Source organism: Arvicanthis niloticus, chromosome 11 (genome assembly GCF_011762505.2).
Source record: "Arvicanthis niloticus isolate mArvNil1 chromosome 11, mArvNil1.pat.X, whole genome shotgun sequence".
Taxonomy (NCBI): domain Eukaryota; kingdom Metazoa; phylum Chordata; class Mammalia; order Rodentia; family Muridae; genus Arvicanthis; species Arvicanthis niloticus.
Window position 1 is genome coordinate 5,295,401 of NC_047668.1, and position 25,010 is coordinate 5,320,410.

Here is a 25,010-nt window from a genome sequence, read left to right on the forward strand (position 1 = left end):
CCCATTGTTATGCTGTTCTTAATCACTTTCTTCCTTAGATCCCTTCACCTTAATCATTATTTCAGAAAAAGCTCTGTTAGACTCTACTTAATTCTTTTCATCCCTGTGAAGGAATCTGTCTTTGAGGGGATGACATTTCTTACCTTCATTGTCTTCTCGGTTACTGATGTCAATGCACACAACACAACTCTTACTCAAAGGGGAGAACAGATAGTTTGTTTGGTACTAAAGATGAATGGTCATGTCCAGAGGAAGCAGATTTAGATTATCGTAATTTCCATATTCCAATGTAGTAACAGTTTGAAGGTTTTTGTTTGTTTGTTTGTGCTTTTAATAGCAACAGAACTTTTCAGATATATTAGTGGATACATTCCATATAGTAAAGTGGGGAAATGTCAACTTTGAGCCCCAGGTACTATCTGACATCTTTCTCTTTTTTTTCTTTTATTGGATAATTTCTTTATTTACATTTCAATTGTTATCTGCTCTCTAGGTGTCCCTTTGGAAACCCCCTATTCCATTCCTGTCCCCCCTGCCTCTATGAGGGTGCTCCCCCACCCACTCACCTAACCCCGCCTTCCTGACCTGGCATTCCCCTACACTGGGTCATCAAATCCCCACAGGATCAAGGGCCGCTCCTCTCACTGATGTCCAACAAACCATCTCCTGCTACATGCGGCCAGAGTCACGGGTTCCTCCATGTGTACACTTTGGTTGGTGGTCCAGTCCCTCTGATATCATTCTTAACCTTTCAGACAGAGGGGGAAATAAAGGTCTGTTCATATACCCCAAAAGATTTGCCTATTGTTCACAATGATGCTAGTTCTTTTACAAAGGAGGAGGGTTAAGAGTTAACAAATGTCTGTTAAAAGTAGCTACAAATTCCCCAGGATAATTTGGCTAGTGCTTGCAATATTCCAACCTCTCTACATCACTGTTCTAGTCAGTTAGCTGGTCTTGCAGAAGGCCTAGTGGAAGGCTCTTTCCACATGCATCCAATCACATTGGATCTTGTGATTTTCCTTCAGAACTGTCCCTCCTAAAAGGGTTTTTGTTTTTGTTTTTTTTTTTTTTGCATATTGACAAAACTGAGTTATTATAGTGATTTTTCATAATATCATTCTTATGTTGTAATAAAATAATTCTGTGTGAAAAGCAATGGTTTTTTTTTGCTCTCTCTCTCTCTCTCTCTCTCTCTCTCTCTCTCTGTGTGTGTGTGTGTTTATGTGCAGACAGGTGATCCTAATAATGATGCAGTTCTCACTTAGCTACCCAGTTCAGCAAGATGAAAATGTGTGCTCAAACAACATCAGTTTAAACAAGATAAGGGTGTATTTTCTAAAGTAACGAGAAGCCTGGTTGTTGGTTGCTTTTCGGGTTTAGGCTGTCAGGGCAACGACTTCTGTTAATCATTCCAGTCCTTTCCTGAGGTGAAAAGGAGAAAGGGAGGTGACCAGAAGGACAAAGGTCATTATGCCGCTGAGACAAATTTGCTTTTTTTGGTGCTTTATTAGAAGCTTCCACCAGAAATTCTTTTTTTGTGCCATTGCTTTGTTCTGTGTCCCTGGCTACTCCCATCTGCTATGAGATTGGGAAATATTAGTAATATTTTATTCCCTTCTGAGTATGTGGGTGCTGCCAAGAGAAGTACAATTGTGATAGCCAGGAAGTTGATATTGTGTGAGCAACCATCCGGTTAGTTTTCATTTACTATTCCTTTCTAAGCATTTTGTTATTTTTATTTTGTGGATATGTCCTGCCCACATGTATGCCTGTGTACCACATGTAAGACTCATTGGTGCCCATGGGATCCAAAAGATGGTGTTTGAGCTCCTGGAACTAGAGTTACAATCAGTTGTGAACCATCATGAGGGTACTAGAACAGAACCTGGGGCCTCTGGAAGAGTAGCCAGTGCTGTTAGCCACTAAACCATCTTTCCAGACCTTATTTGCCTTTTATGCAGAAATGAAATTGATCAAGCCATATTATCTAATAAAATAGCATTGAGGGGCTAGAGAATTGGCTGCTCTTCTTGAAGACTCAAGTTCAATTCCCAGCACCCATGTTTGTAACTCCAGTTCTAAAACCTTTATGGCCTCTATAGACGCTAGGCATGAATGTGGTACATAGAAATAAATGCATGTAGGCAAAAACACTCAGACACACAAAAATAAATAAAATTTCAAAAAATACAAAAAAATACTGCTGAGAAAATTACCTGTATAAAATTGCAATTCAATTCTTTGAAAGCATGTAAATACAATTCTTTTACAATACAGTGTAGTTGCTAATGTATATTAAAGCAGAGAAGACATGCTAAGTTCCATATTACAGAATTATGGTTGTCTTAGAGTTATTACTGCTGGAATGATCACCATGACCAAAGCAAGTTGGAGATGAAAGGGCTTATTTAGTTTATGCTTCCACATCATAGTTCATCATCGAAGAAAATCAGGTTAGGAACCGGAAACCTGGATGCAGAGACTGATGCAGAAGCCATGGAGGGGTAGTGCTTACTGACTTGCTCCCCAAAGCTTGCTCAGCCTACTTTCTTATAGAACTCAAGACCATCTCCCCAGGGTTAGGACCACCCACCAATGGATTGGAACTTTCCACATCAATCCTTAAGAAAAAGCCCTTCAGGTTTGGCTACAGCTTCAATTTGTGGAGGCATTTTCTAAGGTGTGGCTTCCTCCTCTCTGATAACTCTTGTGACAAGTTGTCACAAAACTAGCCAGCACAATTGTTAATATTCTGTCTGCTGAAAGATTTCCCAGGAAATGTTCTAAGTGTCAGAAAAAATTAAAATTGTAGTTCACAGTAATTCTGCATGATCAAATAGATCATAAAAATTACAGAATTTAGCGAAAGATTATACAATAATTATTTTTATTAATATAAATTAATGTATTATTGTTTATAATAAAATATTTGAAGCTATCATCATCATCATTATTTATTTTACACATGAAGGTGTTTTGCCTGCATGTCTGTCTGTCTGGCATAGTCATGGCTGATGTCTAAAGACGCCAGAAGAGAGCCTTAGGAGTCCTGACCTGGAGTTACAGACTATGAGGTGCCATGTGGAATTGAACTCAGGTTCTCTGGAAGAGAAGCCAATGCTCTTAACTACTGGCCCATCTCTCCAGCCCCTAAAATTAATATTTTATAAAATTGGTCACATGACAGTTAATGATTATATTTTTCTAAAGATAAAGAGTTTGGAATATTCATAGTTTATTTACTTGGTAAGACAGGGCAAATATTCCCAACAATGAGCTTGTGTCTACACATTTTATCGGTTCATTTGGGATCATTTATTGTTGAATAATTTTAACATTTCCTATTTCAGAATAAAATTTTTTAAAATTTAAATTTAATTTTAATTTTAAATCATAATAGTTAATAAAATACATAAGGCAGTTATGATATATTATTCTTAGGAAAGCCTTTAAGGTATTTAACTTTAATTTCTTTTATTATGGATTAGGAAATGGCTTTAGGATGCTCATCACACATGCTATAAAACAGTGATCGGAGTAAGAGAATTGAATTCCCAAAGAAATGACACACTTTAATTTTTAAAGAGATGTCTATGATCAGACAATGATGAGTCATAGTCCCAGTAAAAGCTTACGAATCTGTCTTCCTCGATTCTGAGGGAATCTTACCAAGTTTGAGGTGACATTGTACATGTGAATGCAGTTGTCAGAATTTTTTTTCCTTTTAGTAATAAAGAAACTGTTTAATTTTCTACAGTTTTTACTTTAGAAAACTAATTACATGTGATATTTTTGATTAAGCAAGTCTCAGGGACACAAGTGCGATTTACATATGGTCCATAGTCAAGAAACTTCTAATCTTTTGGGGATACAGACACTGAGATACTCCTTTTCTTTATGATTAAGGTGCTCTCTTAGTTTTCTCAAGCTGCTGCATCAAGATGGGTGCATATAAGCTGGGTGGCTTATAAACATTTACTTCCTGCATCTCTAGAGGCTGAGGCATCTAAGATCAAAGGTCTCTAGTGTCTGGTGGGGACATCTTGTGTTTTGTTTATCTTCATCAAGCTGTGCTGATGCAGCTGGGAGCAGGAGAGTTCTCTGAGATTTTACAAGAACATTAAGTCTATTTACAGGGTGCTGCCCTCATGACCTAATCACGTCACAAAAGCTCCATCTCCTAATACCAATACTACGTGGATTAGAATTTTAACATACGTATTTTAGGAAGTGTAACCATCCAGACCACAGCACAGGCTTTGCTGGATATTTGAAGTATGTGTCATGGAAGTCTGGAAGAAGGCAACACTATGCCAAAGACATTCAAAGAGGTTCAACCTAGATGAGAAGATATTTAACAAGATGGAAAAAAGGACAAGATTATGCATTGGGAAAGCTGTGGCTCTCTAGAGAAATGTTTAGCAGTGTTAGGGAAGAAGTGGGTGGCACCTTGCTAGGCTTTGAAGCAGCATTGTAAAATGTGCAGATTGAATTGTAAAGGTTGTGACACTGAAGAGAAATTAAGGGCATATAGCAGTTGTTGGTAGGAGCCTACTAGGAAGCTTTCATAGATATCACGGAAGAGAAGGTAATCAGGATTTAAATAAGAGGGTGGCATTGGGAACTATCTTAGTTTCTTTTCTTGTTGCTGTGATAAAATACCCCAGAGAAAGCAACTTCAGGGAGACAGGGTTTATTTGGCTTACAAATTTGAGGTTGCAGTTGGCCATGGTGGGGAAATAATGCAGCACAAGCTTGAGGGGACTGGCCACATTGCATCTACAGTCAAGATGCAGAGAGCTATGGATGCTTTTGCTCAGTTCACTTTCTTATATAAATAAGGTCCAGGATTCCAGTGCAGAGAATGGCGCCGCCCGTAGTGGGCAAATCTTCCCATCTCAATTAACAACTCAACTGAGATAATCTCTGTGATAGGCACATCCAGAAGCTAACCTCATTTAGAGAATTCCTGAGAGATATGCCTGAGAACTCACCTCCTGAATGGTTCTATATTCTATGAAGTTGACAATGTACATTAACATAGCCGGAAGCATTATTCTTGGGCATATTGCATATTACAAATATTACATATTTGCTTATGTAAGTTTGTGTGTTTGTACCTGGGAGTCATGACCATGGAGTGGAGTATAATTGATGTTTCTAGCTTGGGAACTGATACAATTATCATTTAATGAAATTAAGCCCATAGGAAGGAGGGACTGGAGAGAGGGCACATATGGTGAGGTACCTGCTGTGCCACATGAGATTTGCAGAGGGAAACAGGGTAAGAAAACTACAGGAGGTGGAGTCTTGCAAGATACAGTGGGTCACTGGAGGCAGGTCCTGTGGTTTAAAGCCTGGCCCTACTTACTACAAGAGTAGCCAGTGCTCTTAATTGCTGAGCCAGCTCTCCAGCCTCTAAGCTAATGTTCTCTAGTACTCACGGGAACTGCTTCCAACCATACACTCACGACTGCCCACTGTTTGCCTCGTCCCCAAAGCCTGCAAATATCAAAAAGCAACTTTCTTCATATACAAACGGCAGAGAAATGCTTCTCTACCAGGCCCTGTGGAATTCCAATGAATAACATTTTCTTTATAATGTCTCGGGTATGTTAGATCAAAGAGATATTGGCTGTTTATCCTTTAATATATCCTCAAGTGTAGAATGGTATTCAGGATATCAGGTACTATTCCAGTTCAATGAACACAGTATCACCAATGGAGAAACAGGCAAATAATCATACAAAGATACCAAATACAAACCAGTAAGGTAGATAGTGATATGTTTTTAATTAATGTAGTTGATAAGCATTTTAAAAGAGCTTAATCCCTATTGGCAAGAAGGTATGTAAAGCACCCACTCTCTCACGTTTCTGGAAGATCATTTAACTAGGTCTTCTACATCTTACACTTCAAAGTGCACTGTAAAATTTTCCCAGTTCTAGCTGTCACCGTGGAATCATTGCCATTATATTCAATACATCAGAAAATATGTAAGTGAAGTGACACCAGTTTATCAACAAAGGCCACACCATGGCCACTTTATGAACACAGATCCTGACAAAACGATTCTCAAGTTGCCGAGCAGGTTAAAGGCAGTCAAAACAGTGGTGACAGTCATAACAGAGACAGGTTTCATCACTTGCCATGAGGATGTGGGTGCTGTGAAGCAGAACCACTGAGACATGCTTTGGAAAACACAGAGTGTACTGCATAATGTCGTAAACTATTATATGGGGAAACTTTTTTGCAATGTTTTCTATTGTAGGACTTTACATTTCTCTATGATATATTCAGGTATATGGTAAGATTGGAGTTTTTGTCCTTATGTTAGGAGGCAATATAATTATGTGGATAGAGAAAACTCACTGAAGGAAATACCATGTTGTTAAATGATTATATCTTTTAAAGATATAATTATATCTTTATATTATTCCTTACTTATATATTATATCTTATATTATTCCTTACTAATTTATTTGCAAACAAGCTATGTATATCTTATGGTTGTTCTATTTCCTATCTGTCTATTTTCAGGTATAATTCTCAGAATTTAAAGAATAGAGAAATTAGGTTCTTTACATTCAAGTGTCTTGAATTCATTATAAGATCAATGTGATGATGTCCTGGGTGGCTTTTGTCTGCTTGACACAAACCTAGAGTTATCTGGGAAGATGACTCTCAATTGAGAACATGCCTCCAGATTGCCTGTGGACAAGTCTGTAGGGTATTTCCTTGATTAATGCCTGAAGTAGGAGGGTCTAGCCTACTGTGGGTCATACCACCACTGGCCACGTTGTCCTGGGTTGTATCAGAAAGCAGCCTGAGCAAACCATGAGGAGAAAGCCTGTAGGCAGCACTCTTCCACACTCTTGCCTCTGCCCCTGCTGTCAGGTGCCTGCTTCGAGTCCCTGCCCCTACTTCTCTTTTTTGTTTGAATATAAGCTGTAAGCTGAAAATCTCTTCCATCTCTAGGTTGCTCTTGGTCACAACAATAGAAATTAATCACAACAATAGAAACACAAACTAGGACAAATTATTAAGAACACAGGGGCAAAGCCAGAGGCAGGTGAATTTCTGTGAACATGAGGTGTCCAGGTGAGCAAAACTATACAGTGTAACCCTTTCTCCAAAATCAACAGCAACAACAACAACAAAAACAACAACAACAACAACAACAACCACACACACACACACACACACACACACACACACACACACACAAACACAGAAACACAAAGCCCAAAACAAACAAAATAACAAAGAGACTGATGTATAAAGCCACCCTGACTTTACGCAGGCCAGGGCTCTCTCCCAGTTTCAAGTATGTACTTAGCCTTTTGTCTCAGCCCACCAGCACAATAAAGAAATTCCACTAAATATTCATATTCTGCTTCTGAAGAAATTTGATATGTAAGAATGATTTAATTTTAGAACAATAAAAATGTTCTAAACCTGTTTCTACAATTTTCTTTAAGATGAAATTCGAAGTCAAACTTCCCTTCCTGCCTCGTAGGCAAAAGGCAGGCAAACAAATTGTATTGGCCGTCCTATCTTTTAGTGTATATTGGCCAATCACTCAATGCGTATTTCATTTTTTGTGGGTCCTTCCTTTTCTTATTCTTTAAAAAATATTTTCTTGGGATGGAGAGATGGCTCAGCAGTTAAGAGCACTGACTGCTCTTCCAGAGGTCCTGAGTTCAAGTCTCAGCAACCACATGGAGGCTCACAACCATCTGTAATGGGATCCGATGCCCCCTTCTGGTGTGTCTGAAGAGAGCTACAGTGTATTCATCTGTAGAAAATAAATAAATCTTAAACTAACTAACTAACTAACTAACTAACTAACTAACTAACAGCACCTTAAAATTTTTTTTGCCTAATACAATATATTAATTTGTGTTTTTACATATATAGTTGTAAGTAGTCCAATGTACTGAATTTAGTGACATCTCAGAAAATACATTATTTAACAATTTAAAAAATATGCATATTTTTCTGCCAGTTTATCAGCATTTTACTCTGATAATTTTTTAAAATATTGTGAGTTAATTATGCATAATAATGGGTTTCATTATAATATCTTCATGCATGTACAGAATGTAAGCCAATCACATCCATCCTCATTACCTCATTTGATTTTCCTCCCACTTGTGTCAATCTACTTTTCCTTCCCAAGTACAATAGACCCCTCTCTACACACACACACACACACACACACACACACACACACACACACACAATAGACCCCCCTCTACACACACACACACACACACACACACACACACACACACATTTAAACGAGAACATGTATACCTTGGCTTACAAATTTTTCAGTTAGTATAAAGTGTAAAAAAAATTTAAAAATGTGTTTTTTCAAACTGAATTTACCCTATTTGTCTTAATAACTAAAAAAAGTCTACTTAATAAAATAGTTGTTTATGGCCAAGCAGAGGTGGATCCACGGCTAACAAAATGCTTGGCTGCCCTAGAGAAACAGTCTAGACTTTGTTGAGAGTGGAAACCTGTTTCATTTATAATCCCGAGCACTTATAATTCCTAATAGAATGCTTGAACATCACGATTCAGTATTGGCACTCAGCAAATTCAAAATGTACTTTTATGGAGATTTCTGGAATTTAAAGAAAAATATTTTCCATCTATGATTGGCTGAATCTATGGACATTGAACCCACATGTTTGGAGGACCAACTGAGCTTAGTTGCAATTTTTTCTTCTATTTTGGAAGAAAACTCATAAACTCTTACCAAGCTATCTATTAGTGATTTATTTATCAAACTCTATTTATAAATTCACTAATGTGAATATCATTAGGAATATTTTTCTAAGTAGCTTGCCTGACATGTCTCCTTGTTCACGGAGACTCTTCTATGGATTAGAGCAGCAAGAGTGCTTTGTATTTCTTCAGGCTTGTGCTTCCTCTAGTTTGTGATCTAAGACTGCCGAGACCTATGCACTTGGAAATCCTAGAGTGTGCGTTACTTAGATGAACTGTGGGCATGCTGTAGGACCCCAGAGCAGCCAGTGACTTAATAATGGTGAGCAAATTCATAGCCTGAATAGTCACTTGAGTGAGGTTGTGTCTGCCAAGGAGTATTTGATGTGGAAATCATGGCTCTGCACATTCTATAAATACTGAAACTATCAATATTTTACACAAAGTAGAAAATCATTACACTAGAATACTGTGAATTTTTTTATTTATTGAATTTTAAAAAATTCATATATCTGTACTGTTTCAAACATTTTCCCACTCTGTCTCCTCTCTCCATCTTTTCTGTGCTTCCAATTTCCTCTCAAAAGTATGACTCCCTGCCTCTGTGTGGTGTGTGTGTGTGTGTGGTGTGGTATGTGTGTCTCTGTGTGTGTGTCTGTGTAAATACAACCTGTGTAAATGACCCCATGAAGTGTAACCAATTACAAGGTTCATCTCTGGAGAAGACCATTTCTCCTCTCTCAGCAGTAATTAACTGCCTGTAGCTCTTTATCTAGGGATGTGGCCCGTGAGACTTTCTTCATCCACACTGGTATGTCAACTGGTGTTAAAATTGCTCAGGTCTTGTTTAGGTAGCCATATGGTTGAGATTTTATGGGTATAGCTCCCTGTTCTACATAGAAGACACAATCACACAGCAGATGTCCTGGTTCTCTGGCTCTTATAACCGTTTTTGCTGCCTCTTCATTGATGTTCCATGAGCCCTAAGTATAAAGGTTGTGTTGTAGATACAAGTGGTGAGGGACCAGGAACCCCATCATCAGTTACAGTTGCATTTTCATCAATATAACAGTTTTCTATAACAGTCTTCATTTCCTGAAAAATGAAGCTTCTTTGATAAGGGGTGAGAGCTATACTTGTCAGCCTTGTCTGGAGCACGGGCTGTGTGGACCTGGCTGAACTTGGAAGTTGGATACAGTGCTGGCAGGATAAGGTTGGTAGGAGCAGGAGCAATGGTGTGATATTTTGAAATGTGGCATGCTAGTCAATTGCAGCTCTTCTGGTGCATTAATATTTATGACTTTCACAGGGACCTGAGGACAAGGCGTGTGTACCCAGTTACAATATAGGGTAAGTGCTAGCAAGAACAATCAAACAGTGTTGTCAGACAATGCACACATGAGCCCTTATGAAGAAAGTGAGCTTTAAGAAATACAAGTTGGCTAGGCTTTGAAGGAGGGATGAATACTGGCACATAAGTGAACACTTTGCCCAAGGAAAGTTTTACTCTCAGATTGGACTCAGGATCTTAAACACTACTGGGTGAAAATATGGGGGGCTGTCAATTCATGGTTTCAGCTTTTCTTTTTCATGTGATTAAAACGAATTAATGCTTGGAAGTTAATGGTGCTTCTAGTGGCACAATTTGTGAACAGCAGCAAAGGCCAGCGAGTTACAGAGTTCATATGAGTGAACTGGACAACATGCAGTTACAGCTTAATGAATCTGTTTCGTCTTTAAAAACAGTAAAAAACCTTCTGTAGAAGATATATTATTGTTTCTGCTGAAAAACATATGTGTAAGGAAGAAAGCTTGGCTACTGTGACTTGATCACATAGAAAATGGTAATTATATGTTAAGGCAGGTATAATATAGCGCTATATGTTTATAACTCTAGCACTCCAGAGGGTAACAGGAGGCTTGCCAAGTTTGGGTCCAGCTTGAGCTACATAGTGAAACCTTGTCTCAAATAACAACGACAAAAAGCCTAGTATGTTTATGTATTTTAATTTTTAAATGCTTTAGATTTTCCCTCTGCTTGGTGTCAGGTTGCATCGTGTGAGTGTAAGTGACCCTGCCTTTGAGTTGTACTGTGATTTTGAGCAAGACTGTTAAACTCTGAGGCAGTTCAGAGTTCTTCATCTGCATGCTTGCTAAATGATCCCTAGAGTAACATTTGTCTTAAAATCTTCAGGCTGACTCTTGTATAAGGTTATAATCTTCTGATTTCTGATATTTGAAAATAGTACCCAATTGGATTTAAAACACAAAATAAACATTTAAAATATTTCTATGCTTTTATTATCATCTTAATTGTGAAGCCCACTTCTTATTTACCCCATAGTCTTTGAGAAACTCAAGATTGGCTGTTAAATAGCTCTTCTAATTAGTAAGAACTGTTGTAGCATTTAAAATCCATGTCCTGCCTTTGATAAAAATCAAAATTAGAGTGAATAATACATCTTGGTTGAGCATTAGCATGCAAACCATGCAGCAGCAAAGATGGGTTTAGGCACCGAGAATAAAGCAGAAGCCAGCACGTTCTGACAGCTGTGAGGAACACAAAAAATATTAATGGTGGCAGTGAGGGAGTCAGCCAGAGAATAGCAATGCACAGGTGCATTTCCCCAGCGCATAGAGCTTCTCTTCAGTATTCATGATAAGTTTCCAATAACTTCATCTTTACACACAAATTAGAAAGCAGTTCAGATTTATTAGGCTGGCTGAGCAATTGCCCAGGACAGCTAAAAGAACAGTGCCCACAGGGGCATATATATTTGTAATGAAGTAGTCTTCTATGATAATGCCTTAAATATCACCACAATGCCATCTTTATTTTCTGATAAAGTCATCATCACAAGGGGTTTAAGATTCTCTTAATTTTATTCTTAAGATCTCATTTAGGTAGAATGAAAAATTACATTGTAATTCTGCTTGCTTCAGTAGATTATCCTTTAATGGAAATTTCCATTATTTATCCTTCAATATTTTGACTTTAGAGGCTAAAGAATCGCTTTGGTTTAGAGTAACTAAGTGGAAAACTTTTACACCAGTAGAGAACCCACCACACCAGAGAACAAATTATGTAGAAATGGGAAGCAAGAGTTTTCTCTTCAGTGCATTTGAACACAGAGTCACACTGAGTCTGTGCACATGCTCCAGAAACTCACGCAAGCTAAAACCCCACACATTCTTCTCTGAGTAGTACAAGAAGGTCCAAGATACTGTAAAAATAAGGTTTTGGTGATGCCAGCTATCTCTCAAGTTCACTGTCAATGAAAATGTAAACTATTTGGATCTAGGATGTCTACAGAGAAGCCTTCTTTATCTTCAAACTTTCAACTTAAGCACTGTAAGAAAAATAATGCAAGTAGAGTCACAGTGTCACTGAGACATGAAGAACAGAACCCAGTAAAATCACTAAAGACCTTTTTTATACATAACCCAGAATGAACACTTATATGGTTGTTTCCATAAATTTATACAAGTGCCATAGAATATATTATCTATCTATCTATCTATCTATCTATCTATCTATCTATCTATCTATCTATCATCTGTCTATCATCTATCTATCTATCTATCTATCTATCTATCTTTCTATCTATCTATAATCTATCTATTATCTATCTATCTATCTATCTATCTATCTATCTATCTTTCTATCTATCTATAATCTATCTATTATCTATCTATCTATCTATCTATTTAATTTATCTACATGCACATGTGTGCTGTCCTATATGTACGGAGGTTAGAAAACGAGTTGTGGAAGTCAGTTCTTCCCTTACATCTTGTGATCAACCTCAGGTCTTCAGCTTTGGTAGCAAGTTGATTATCTATTGAGTCATTGTCCTGGCAACAGAACATGTATTTATATAATTGTATCTAAATGCCTTGGGCTATTTATCAAAACTGTCTTTTTATAATGTATATTAAAATCTAAATAAACTAATTTTTAATTTTAGGTCTGTTTCTGTTGAGACTTAAATATTGTTTAAAAGATCCTGTTTGAGGGGGTTGGAAAGATGCCCAGGCATTAAGAACACCTGCTGCTCTTGCAGAGGACCCAAGTTTAGTTACCAGTATTCACCTAATGTTCACAACCACCTATAGTTCCAGTCTAGGGTTCTGATACACTCATTGATCCTCTTTGGACACTATGTTCACATGTGATTCCCATAAACACACACACACACACACACACACACACACACACACACACACACACAGGCACAATTAAAAAGTGAAGTTCCTGTTTAGTGGCATTCAGACAATAGCTTGATGACATCCTGGGGTAACTTTGGAGTCTATTAGTTCTTCTCTGAAGCTCCTACTTTCCCACTCCTGCCCTGTGCTTCTCTATCTCTAACAACTATGCTCCTGATGATTTCTCCTGAAAATCTTGACTTTCTTGTTTAGGATGTAATGATGCTGGGTGGTACAACTTCATCATATTACTAAATGCCAGTTGTGATATCCTATGTGAGGCTTGAGATAGCTATGAGACAAAGAATGCTAGTATACATGCATTCATATACTTTAAAATATAACAAGGTTGTTTTTAATCTATTAGAGATGAGTTTTAATATCAAGTATTGAATGAAATCACATTATTTTCCAGCAAGTTCTGTTTTGCCAACCCATATTGCCGTTTTTAAGCTTAGTTGTAGAACAAAACATTAATTCATTGACTAGAGAAAAATATTTCATAGATCTAAGTGTGTTTAAGCTTGTGGTCTGTGAGCTACATATGTTCAGTTATGAATGTAGACAAATACATTTCTAGATCACAGTCTCATGTCTTAAAGTCAAAAGGTTTGACACCCAGACACTGTAAATATTCTGATCTAGTTAGTACATTCTTTGATCTAGTTAGTACATTCTTTTAGATGAAAGGTTCATATTTGATTTTTCAAGTAGCATATTTACATAGAATAAAAAGTTAAAGGTGTGCTTGTATAGCAAAACCAGGATCTTTTGGATAGTTTAGTCACAGAGATAAGATTTCAATCAGGCTCACAGTAGAAGCACCCCTTCCTTGGACCAAATTATATAGTTTTCCCAGCTTAAGCTGCTCAATAACTTCTTTGATATTCCTAGATGTCAGCTCTCAAAATTACTTTTGGCCACAATGATGATTCACGGTACTTATACTAGATAAAAATGTGTTAATTCCAAATTCTCAGGGTAAAATGGAGAAAACTGTTATTGTTGGTTAGAGTCTAAGATTGGATGACCACTCTGTCAAAAAAAAAAAAAAATGACAGTTTCTTGTAAGACTAAACATGGTCATATCACACTGCCCAGAAATTTTACAAGAAGATGAATGTTTATAGCCACTTTATTTATAGTAGTAAAAATGAGAAGAAACCCAAATACCCATCAATGGTTGAATAGGTAAATTATAGACATGCCCACAATAAAATGTTATTCAACAGTGAAGAAAAGAAAATATTGTTAGGAAATAACCTGTGACCTCACAAGTAGCATTCTCAGTAAAAAAGGTTAATCTTTTATCTCTTACATAATTACAACTTATATAATGTCCATCAACTACAAAAAGGAAAGATACTAAGAACAGATTAATGTTTCCATAAAGAAAGCTGGGTAACAATGGGCTGGGTAGCAGTGCTGACACGAATGGATGGTATGAAGGTGTCCTTTGTGAAAATTGAGCAGATCAGTGTCCTGACAGCAGTTATGGCTTCACAAATGTATACACTAGACAATATTAGACACAATGACACATATTTATACACATAAAAATAAAAACACCTACACAGAGGTTACCAGGCTCAGGTTGATATTTGGCTGTGAGTAGCTGCATCTGTATTAGTCTGGTGATGGCAAAACCTCTCAGGGGACAGCTATCTTAGTCTCCTGTCAGGAAGCACAAGCACATCTTGGCATCAGCAATAGTGTCAGGGTTTGCTGTCTGCAGATGGGATGGATCCCTAGGTGGGGTGGTCACTAGATGATCTTTCCTTCAGTCTCTGCTCCATTTTTTGTCTGTCTTTGCTTTGGACAGGAACAATTCTGGGAAGAGTTAGAGAAAGGACTGAAAGAACTGAAGGAGTTTGCAACCTCATAGGAAGAACAACAATATCAACCAAGTAGACTCCCCAGAGCTCCCAGGGACTAAACTACCAACCAAAGAGAACACATGGAGGGACCCACGGCTCCAGCTGCATATGTAGCAGAGGATGGCATAGTCTGGCATCAATGGTAGGAGAGGCCCTTGGTCCTGTGAAGACTCCATGCCCTAGAGTAGGGGAATTTGAAGCCTGGGAGGCAGGAGTGGGTGGGTAGGTGGAGGAACACCCTCATGGAAGCAGGGAAGGGGGAATGGGATAGGGGGGTTCTGGCGGGGGGAACTGGGAAAGGGGGATAACATTTGAAATGAAAAGAAAGAAAACATCCAATAAAAAATAAAAAATAAAAAAAATTGAGATGGGTGGGTGGCCCCATTTCTTAACTAGGGTTGTGCCTATCTACTGGAGGTGGTCTCTACAGATTCTATCTTTCCTTTGTTGGATATTTTGGCTAAAGTCATTCTTGTTGGGTCCTGGGAGCCTCTTGTTTCCCTGGCATCCGGGACTTTCTAGTGGCTACCCTCAGTTCTCCATCCCCCACTGCTACATATTTCTATTCAGTTTCCTGACCCTCTGTATGTTAGGAGCCATGCTGCGTTTGCTGAAGTAGCTATACTCTCGCCATTAGAAGATGGTGCTGGCTTCCTGTTCCTGGTTCTTCTTGGCCTTGGTGTCTGCAGCTGTGTGCACGCGTAGGCGCGAATTTTCCCCGCTGATAGTACTATCAGTGGATATGTAAATGAGACCCCAGTCTGTAAGCCAATGAGGACAGATCATGTTTCTTTGATAGTATATAAGTCAGTACATTCTGGGGCTTGGGGTCCTTCCTTTGTTCTCCATTTTGCATCCTTCTAACTAAAAGAGCTGTAACAATAAAAACCGCTGTCAGAAGAATCTTGAGTGTGACGTGCTCCTTATCGGCGAGGTAGCATGTCACATCTGTACTTCTCTCCTGTCCCTTTCCATACCTGATCCTGTTCCGCCCCCCCCCCCCTTTTTCATCCCCTTCCTCTCTCCCTCCCAGGTTCCTTAGTCCCTCTACCACCTGTGATTATTTTGTTCTTTTTTTCTATGTAGGATTGAAGCTTCCACATTTGAAGAGCTAGGGGAAGGACTGATTGAGATGAAAAGGATTGAGCCCCATAGGAAGAACAACAATATCAACAAGTGGACCACCCAGAGCTCCCAGGAACTAAACCATCAACTAAAGAGTACACATGGAACAACCCATGGCTCCAGCTGAATATGTAGCAGAGGAATGGCCTTATGTGGTATCAATGGGAGGGGAAGCCCTTCTTCCTGTGGAGGCTTGATGCCCCAGCATAGGGGGATGCTAGAGCGGTGAGGTGGGAGTGAGTGAGTGGGTGGAGGAGCACCATCATAGAGGCAAAGAGGAAGGGGGAATGGGATGAGAGCTTTGTGTAGGGGAAACTAGGAAAGGAGATATCATTTGAAATGTAAACAAATAAAATGATTAATAAAAAAAAACCTATGTAGAAAATAGTGAAAAGGAATAAAAGTTTAAACTAGAAAGTATAGCTAAGAACATTCATAACAGCAATATCACTTTATGGGTTTTGGCATTATTCTGCAGTTTTATAAGATGTCACTATTTGAGGAAGTTAGGCTAAGTGTGCAAAGGACAAATTTCTTTGAGTTTATAATAAAAGAAGAAACCTTATGTATCAAATATTTGCAGCTATCCCTGCAAATGTCACAATTTAATTTTTTCTTTTATATCCAATATATATTACCAATCCTGGCTTTGTTTGTTCATTTGTTTTTATTCTTTGCTTTTTGGGGACAGAGTTTCTCTGTGCATCCCTGGATGTCTTGGACTCACTTTGTAGAACAGACTGGCTTCCAACTCAGAAATTCATCTGTCTTTGGCTTCTAAGTATTGGAATTAAAGGCATGCACCACCATGTCTGGCTCAGGCCTGAATTTTGGTTTTTTAAGACTTAGGTTTTGAAGATCATATGGTGATCTTTTAGGCAGGTGAGAATGTCATGTTTCCACCAATGGTCAAGGTTTGGATTCCTCCCATCTGCTCACTCAGTAATTCTAGTCCCTAGTCCTGGCATTCAAATCTTAGTTTGTCAAACTGCTCATTGGAAGGTAGACATACTTCCTTGATAGCTTATAGCCTGCTTATATCTGACTAACAACCTACCAGTATCATTGTAGAGAGAAAAAAGTCAACTCTTTTCACTGCTGCATCTCATATGTGGACTGTAAGGACTAGGTATTTGTATTATTTTTTAAAGAAAATCTTTGAGTATAACATAAGATATGCAATCTGAGTTATCTATGCATAGAATATCAATGTTATATGCATAAAATGCATAAAAATGCAAAGTCAAGAGACTCAACCTTAGTTCTCATTGTAGGAGAAATCAACATGTCTAGAAAATACTGTGATACTAAAGTTATTCCAGAGGAAGACTGACAGAACGTCTCAGTAGATTTTGAAAGCCTGATGACCTGAGTTCTGTAGGGCTGTGAAGGGATGATTTGGTCTCCCCGTAGAGCATTGGGTTTGAGATAGCCAGAGACCCAACAGGTGACCATGGCCTGTGAGAGTCAGCACGTATCTCTCCACGTCCCCAGATTCCAGACTCCTCCATGCGGCCTTCATCCCCATTAACCTGCGCCTTGCAATCACGTTTGGCTCAGAGTAGCTCCTCCCAGAGAGGTTTTGGGTCAGCATCTGCAGCTACTGGTAGAGGGCCTGACTTACAAGCTTCAGCCTCGAGATTTCCATATTCATGAGTTACCTAAAGGCCAGGGGGCAGATTGTTTTGAAAGCAGAAGGATTTAAAGAACAAAGAAACTTCAGTACATTCTAATGAATGTGAAAGGTAAATAGAAGCCAAATAAGAAAACATCCCAAACGTCATGGCTTCACTCCATTTGTGTAGCAATCATCTTAACAAACTGGAAGCCCCATTGGACAGGACGTTGGAGTCATTCATTAATGATTTCCTAATTATTTTGACTCTCAATATGTCTCTGCTGGATTTTAAATTGCTAAACATCCAGTACCCTTCCCCAGGGGCTGCACTCCTGAATACCTCCACCCTGCTTCTCTTTGAGCAGTGTGTTCCATCAGCTCAGACAGGTATTGGTGATGTATGATGAGCTATGGCTAATTTCTTTTTTTACAAGTAAATAAATAATTTTGCGGCTCATTAGGCTGATCATTTCTCTGATTTGTTCGACCTTTGCTGTACTTTTTGATCAGCTGGTTTTCTCAGATTCATTTTCCCCTGCAAAGCTCGAGCAATCAAATGAATTGCTGGACCTGTCAATCTGATGTCATGACCTGTTAAAATAGAATTCATCAGAAGAATTTCATTATGTTTTTGTTAGAGCAGTTGTCAGAATCTTTCACTCCTGCTCTCCGGTTCCACTGACTGACAGAAGACTGATACAGACACGAAGGGAGTGAGGCATTTATTAAGAGTTTTAAGTTGAGATGCCAACAGAGTCTAAAGCTTCCTGAACATAATACTCTTTGGAGAAAAATTTCCCAGTAGTCAGCTGTAGATGATTAAACTTGGGGATCTTCTCTTTAAGAAAGATTAGCAGAATTGGGAGAGTACTCTCAGTTTGATGCCAAATGTATGATGAGGAGTTGCAGGAATCCTGGCAAGACTTAAGTTGGAAATAGAAAACAGCCTTTGCAAAGGGTATTTTTAGTATAATCTCTGTTTTCATAAAGAGTTGTTTACTGAAGCAATTAACCTGCAGAAGGCATCGTGGGCTGAACTGGGGGAAAGGGAGAAGAGAACTAGGTACCTTGAGCATGGCCTTTCTAAAGTTGGAAATTCAACTAAAATGACTTTAAACTTGACCAACATTCCTATCCTGATTTTCCTGGATGATGGATATTGGGGTTTGGGAATCATTGCATAAACCACTTTATAAAAGCCAATGCCATAAAAACTTATATACAGGTGCAAGAATTGCTACTTAGTTGTTGGTTTGGTCCCAAGCTTATTTTGGTTAACTGTACAAAGCAGTTCTACTGACTTCTATTGTGACTGGTTTCCAAGGCACAACGCATAACAGAACATGAAATCAACTTGGCATTAGAGAGTTTCCTAGTAACAGCAGAAACACATCAGACAGTTTCTTTATAATGGCTAGTTAGCCAGGTAATAGTTAACTAGGGCCCAACCTTTTACCTAGGCTTTAACATTCCATCTAATCCTTAACATTTTACTTATGCCTTAACAATGGACTACAAGCTAAAAGATGAGGTAAATACTTTCATTTCAGGATGCTTTCAGTCATAGGTTTTATCACAGCAATAGAAAAGTAACTAAGACAGGCTTCTTGTTGTGATGGCTCATTCTTGGTTGTCAACCTGACTATATCTGGAATTAACTAAAACCCAAGCATTTGGGTTCATCTGTGAGGGCTTATTTCTTAATTAAATCATTTGAGGTAGGAAGATTCACATTTAATCTGGGCCACAATTTTTGATGGAATTCTATGTAAAGGATATGGAAGAAGGAAGATTTTTTGTTTTTGTTTTGTTTTGTTTTTTCCTCTTTACCTGCTTGGTTTTACTTTTACTGGCAAGTCTATTTTTTCAATGACATTAGAGCCTACTTTGAGATTCTGCATAGAAAAAAAATTAAGTCAGCCACATGGCTACTCTGATCATATCCAAAGACCTTCTAGGTCTGTGTGATTCCACTGGAATGTAGACACACACTTGTTACATGCCTTTAATCCCTGTGGCTGGAATCCTTTATTATACACCTTTAACCCTAAACAATGATGTGTAATTGAGACAGTGATGAGTCAGAGTAAGATATGACAGAATGAGTCAAAGATAGGATTTGTCCATTTGTTATTTAAGAGCTGTACAGGGAGAGAGTTGAATTCACCAGTGAGTTGGGAATTGAGTTGGTTGGGAGTCAGTGCTGTTGAGTACAGTGCAGTATAGTGGAGTTGAGTCTGTTCCTGAGTTCATCCAGGAACAGACTCAACTGCAGGTCTGCAGAGGCAGTTGAAGCCAGATAATAAGAAGGATTTAGAGAAGATTAGAACAAATTGCCAGAGTTAGTTTGTCAAGTAGAACAATTCAGTGAGAAGCTGAGAGAAGCCAGATTGAATCAGTCAGTTTGGAGGGAGTTTGAGCCAGAATAGCTGAGTTGAATCAGTCAGCCAGAGTTTAGAAAAAAACTACAAATGGTTAACATATTCATCAGTAATCCTCCAAGATGATAATCACGCCTGGTGGATAAATGATACATTTCAAAGACCAACTGAGGCATCCATCCTTGTGTGCTGAGCAACTATAGAAATCCTGGATATTTTATTGGTAGACAGCCATTGTTGGACTAGTTGGACCACAGCCTGGAAGACCTTCTAAAAATTTCATTTCTCAATATAATTATAGATTCATTCTATAAGTTCTGCTTCTGTAGAGAATCCTGACCAATACAGATTTTGACACCAGAAATGGCTATAGAGCAAGATATGTATAAGCATGAATTTTTTAAGTATCTGCAAAAAACTTTCCAATTCACCAACACCTACACTTAGCCTCTCCAGTAACAGAAGCCTCTCCTGGGAGTCCAGAAAGTACTAACAACCCATGGTTTGAACTATTTCACAAACTTAAGGAGACAAATACATTTGATGATCTTAATTCAATAATTGTGAGAGGCAACAAATCTGGCAACTTTAGATATACAACTTTTGACCATTTGTGGAAAAATGAGGAAAATTAGCATATTTTGATAGAGTAGCAAAGATAAAAAATGAACTCAATGATAAAATTAACCAATGTCTAGCATCTCACAATACAGTGCAGGACAACAATGAACTTAGTGATAAAAATGACCCCCTCCAGATGAGCATAAACAACCATCCCCTGGAAGAGAATCTTTTGTCTAGCAGCCACAGAGCTCAAGTTGCAGAAAATTAAAGCAATGCTCTCATTATAAGTTTGCCTGAGTTAATATGGGGCTAGGAAGTGTGGAGAACCTATTAAATCTAGGAACTTTGGATCCTCAGATTTTCAATGGTTTGTCTCACTGAGGAAGTAGTCTCTCTACCCTTAGCAGAAAATGTACTACCATACCACCTCCACCTCTTAAAATATTGCCTTTGTCCACCTCTGGCAGAGGAAATCAGTCCTTCATTGTTTGCTAAATCAGCAGTGACTTTCTCTGAAGGAGATACCAGGCAAGGCCATACTCATGATCCTCAGTTAACTACACTTAAGAATAAGCAGGCTCCTAGAGGGGAGATAGAAAGTGTAGTACATGTTAATGTACACTATCCTACTAAAGAGGTCAATGAGTTTCCTAATTTATTCAAGCAGAAATTTGGGAAATATTTGTGGGAATGAATTTTAAAGGTGTGGTATAATGGTAGAAGGAACATACAAGTGGACCAAGCTGAGTTTACAGACATGGGTCCACTGAATGGTGATTCTAGGTTTAGTATATAAGCTCTCACAGTTAAAAATGTGTCAGAAATTTGAATTGTTGGTTGAAACATGTGTCAAAAGATGATTTATTTAAGAGTTGGAGATGCCTGATAGATATTCTTTGGCTTAGTGTTGGTGAAGGAATTTAAGGCTATGGGCAATTGCAATGCTAGAGTGGGTACACTGTATAAAGCCTAATCTTCTACCATGGGAAGGCCCAGAAGAGATGCTCTTCATTAATTCTATAAAACGAAAAATGGTGAAAGAGGCACCAGCACGTTTAAAAAGTTTTGAGAGAAGGAAAACGGTTTTCCTTCTGTCAGACCTCAGGGTCAGAGATGCTGCTGCTCAGTTGGATGAATTAAATGTTTAGTTGGTCCCTGAAGAAGTCTTGAATGACCAAAGGCAAGGTGATAATAGTTATTATAATGGGCAGCATAGGCTAAGTGAAGTTATGGCGGCATGACTCCATGAACCTTTGGTACTGGTTAATCAATCATGGTGTTTCCAAGCATGAAATAGATAAAAGCCCTACTAAATTTTTGTTATATCTGTATACATAGAAATATTCTCAAATGAAAGAAATGCTTTATTGGTTTGTTGCAAAGGGCAACCTCAACCTGTGAACTAATTTTCAGACCTGAGCCAGTTTTCAGACCTCAAACCCTTTGAATGAAGGGGTTTCCAGGTTCCCCAAGGAAGGACTTTGCTGATGTACGTAAAAGTTTTAGTGATAGCTTTTCTCTAGTCTTTCCCCCAGAGGAACCTACAGCCTTTTACAACAAGGGTAAGTGTAAAAACAGTAAAAGAATTTTTTCCCCCCAAGCAACACTGTGGCTTTCCAGATAAAGAATATGATCAGGTGATAGTTTTGACTAATGTTCAGTTCACAGTAGGTCCAGTGTGGTCCTCAATTCATCTTGTGGTTATTATTTTAGTCCCAGAATGCATAATTGGGATAGATATACTTAGAAGTTTGCAGAATTTTCATATCGATTCCCTAATCTGTGGCGTGAAGGCTATTTTGGTTGGAAAGGCTAAACAGAAGTCTTGACAGTTGTCTTTGCCAAAGAAAACAGTATCAAGTTCCTGGAAAAATTGCAGAAATTAGTGCCACTATCAAGGACTTGAAAGATGCAGGGGTGGTAGTTTCCACACCATCTCTCTTTATCTATCCTATCTGGCCAGTGGGCAGATCTTTGGGCAGTATACATGGTCATACATTTTGATTGGAAGAGGAAATGGCCAGATGTGCAATTGTTCACTGATTCATGGGTTGTAACCAATGGATTGGCTAGTTGTTCAGGGACTTGGAAAGAACATGACTGAAAAATTGGTGAGAAAGACATTCCAGAAGTATGTGGATAGATCTTTCCAAGTGGGAAAGGGATGTGAAGACACTTGTATCCTGTGTAAAAGCTTATAAAAGAATTACTTCAGCTGAAGAGGAGTGGATAAGATGACCTATTCTGTGGAAAGTCAGCCTCTTTCTGCAGTCACCCCTGTCATTGCCCAATAGCCCTATGAAAAAAGTGGCCATGTTGACAGAGATGGGGATTACAGACGGACTTTACAACATAGACTTCAACTCACCAAGGCTAACCTGGTTACAGCGACTGCTGAGTACTGTTTATCTGCCGACAACAGAAACTAACTTTGAGTCTCAGATATGGAACCATTCCCTGGGGTGGCCAGCCAGTGACTTGGTGGTAGGTTGACTACATAGGATCACTTTCTTTTTGGAAAGTATAATGCTTTGCTCTTACTGGAGTAGATACTTATTCTGTGTATAGATTTGCCCTTTTTGCATTTAATGCTTTTGTAAAACCTATCAAATGTGGACTTACATAATACTTTATTTATTGTCATGGTATTCTACACAGCCAGGGAAGTGTGACTGAGCCAACAATCATAGATTCCACTGGTTTTACCATGTTCCCCACCATCTTGAAGTACTATCCTTACCTTTTGGCTTCTGTAGTTTTTCCTCTGGCTGACAGTTTTTGTTAACTAAAGTATGTCAACACAGAATATTTATTTATTTATTTATTTATTTATTTATTTATTTATTTATTTATTTTTGTGCTGAAAAGTTCATCCTGACTTTTATTCCTGCCCATTATGTTAAAACTTGTCTTTAATAACATCAAAATGTTGGCAGCCAAAGTACTTGACTTGAAACTAAAAATGGACCTCCAGACAGAGTTATTAACTTAACAGGCTGGCTGGCAAGCCAAGGATGATTAAGATTCTGCACAGTCTTACCAAACTAAGATAGAAATGCATTTCTTTTGATAATGCATATTCCATGATGGGTAAGAAAGGCATTTTTGGCAGAATGACTTAAGACAGTCTCAGTCTTGTTTATGCAATAAAAAGGGGGAGATGTGGAGAGATTCTGGGGCTGCCTGGCAGGAATCTGACATTGGCCAAAGACAAGGAAATGGGCTGCAGGCAGGGATCTGACATTAGGCTAGAACAAAGAAGTAATTTTAGGCAGGAATCTAAATCCTAGGCTAGAACAAAGAAATAATTTCAGGCAAGAATTTAAATCTTAGGCTAGAACAATGAAGTAGGCTTCAAGTAGGCTCAGATATTTTGGTCGTCCTGATAAGCCCTTAGAAATAGTGATCATGGGACTCTGTTTACAGCCTTGCTTGTTCTTTGACTATTGGTGTTTATTGTCTTGCTTGTTCCTTGACTATTTGCATCTATTGTATTGCTAGTTCCTCAACCTAGAACTGACCTTAATACTTGCATGAAATTAAAATGGTATAAAAGCAAAAAAGAGGAGGAGGGATGGGAAAGGGAGTTGGGGAGAGGGATGGGGAAAGGGGATAACATCTGAAATGTAAATAAATAAAATATCCAGTAATATTATTATATAATAAAATAAAACTATTTTTTTAAAAAAAAAAAACAAAACTCAAAACAAACCAACCAATCAAACAAAAAAGCTCATCCTTAGATGCTCATTGCTACACTGGCATTCTAAACACTCAACTATCACTGACCAGCTAATAAAGACATTCTATTGTCTTGAACCCATGTTTGAGCAGCCTTCTCTGGTGGATACCTCACAAAAGGCTGGCTTAGTGTTCTTCAAAATATGGTATATGCTTTGATTCAGCATCCAACATATAGTGCAGTTTCTCCTACAGCCAGAATCCACAAGTCTACGAATCAAGGGGTGGGAAATGGACGAGTTCTATCCACTAGGAAAATTTTGCTTTTTGTTCCCTCAACTTTACATTCTGCTGTCCTAGAAGTTTGGGTTCCTGAGTGGGGAGTCCTCCTGCCACAAGTCACAGCAAACATTCCACTGAACTGGAAGCTCGGTATTTTTCCTGGCTATTTTGGGCTTCTGATGCTGTTAAGCCCACAGGCTAGAAAAGGAGATACAGTATTAACTGGGGTGATTGAGCCATATTCTCAAGGATAAATTGGATTACTTCGCAACAGTGGAGGCAAAGATTATATCTGGATTATTTCTTTGTGCTACCATGTCCTGCCACTAAAGTCAATGGGAAACTACAACAATTTAATCTAGGTAGGATGACAAAGGGCACAGACCCTTCAGGAATGAAGGCATGGGTTACTCCACCAGGAAAAGAGCCAAAACCTGCTGATGTGCTTGCTCAGAATGGAGGAAATGCAGAATGAGTAGCAGAGGAATGTAGTTATAAATACCAGCTAAAGCCATGTGACCAGTTGCAGAA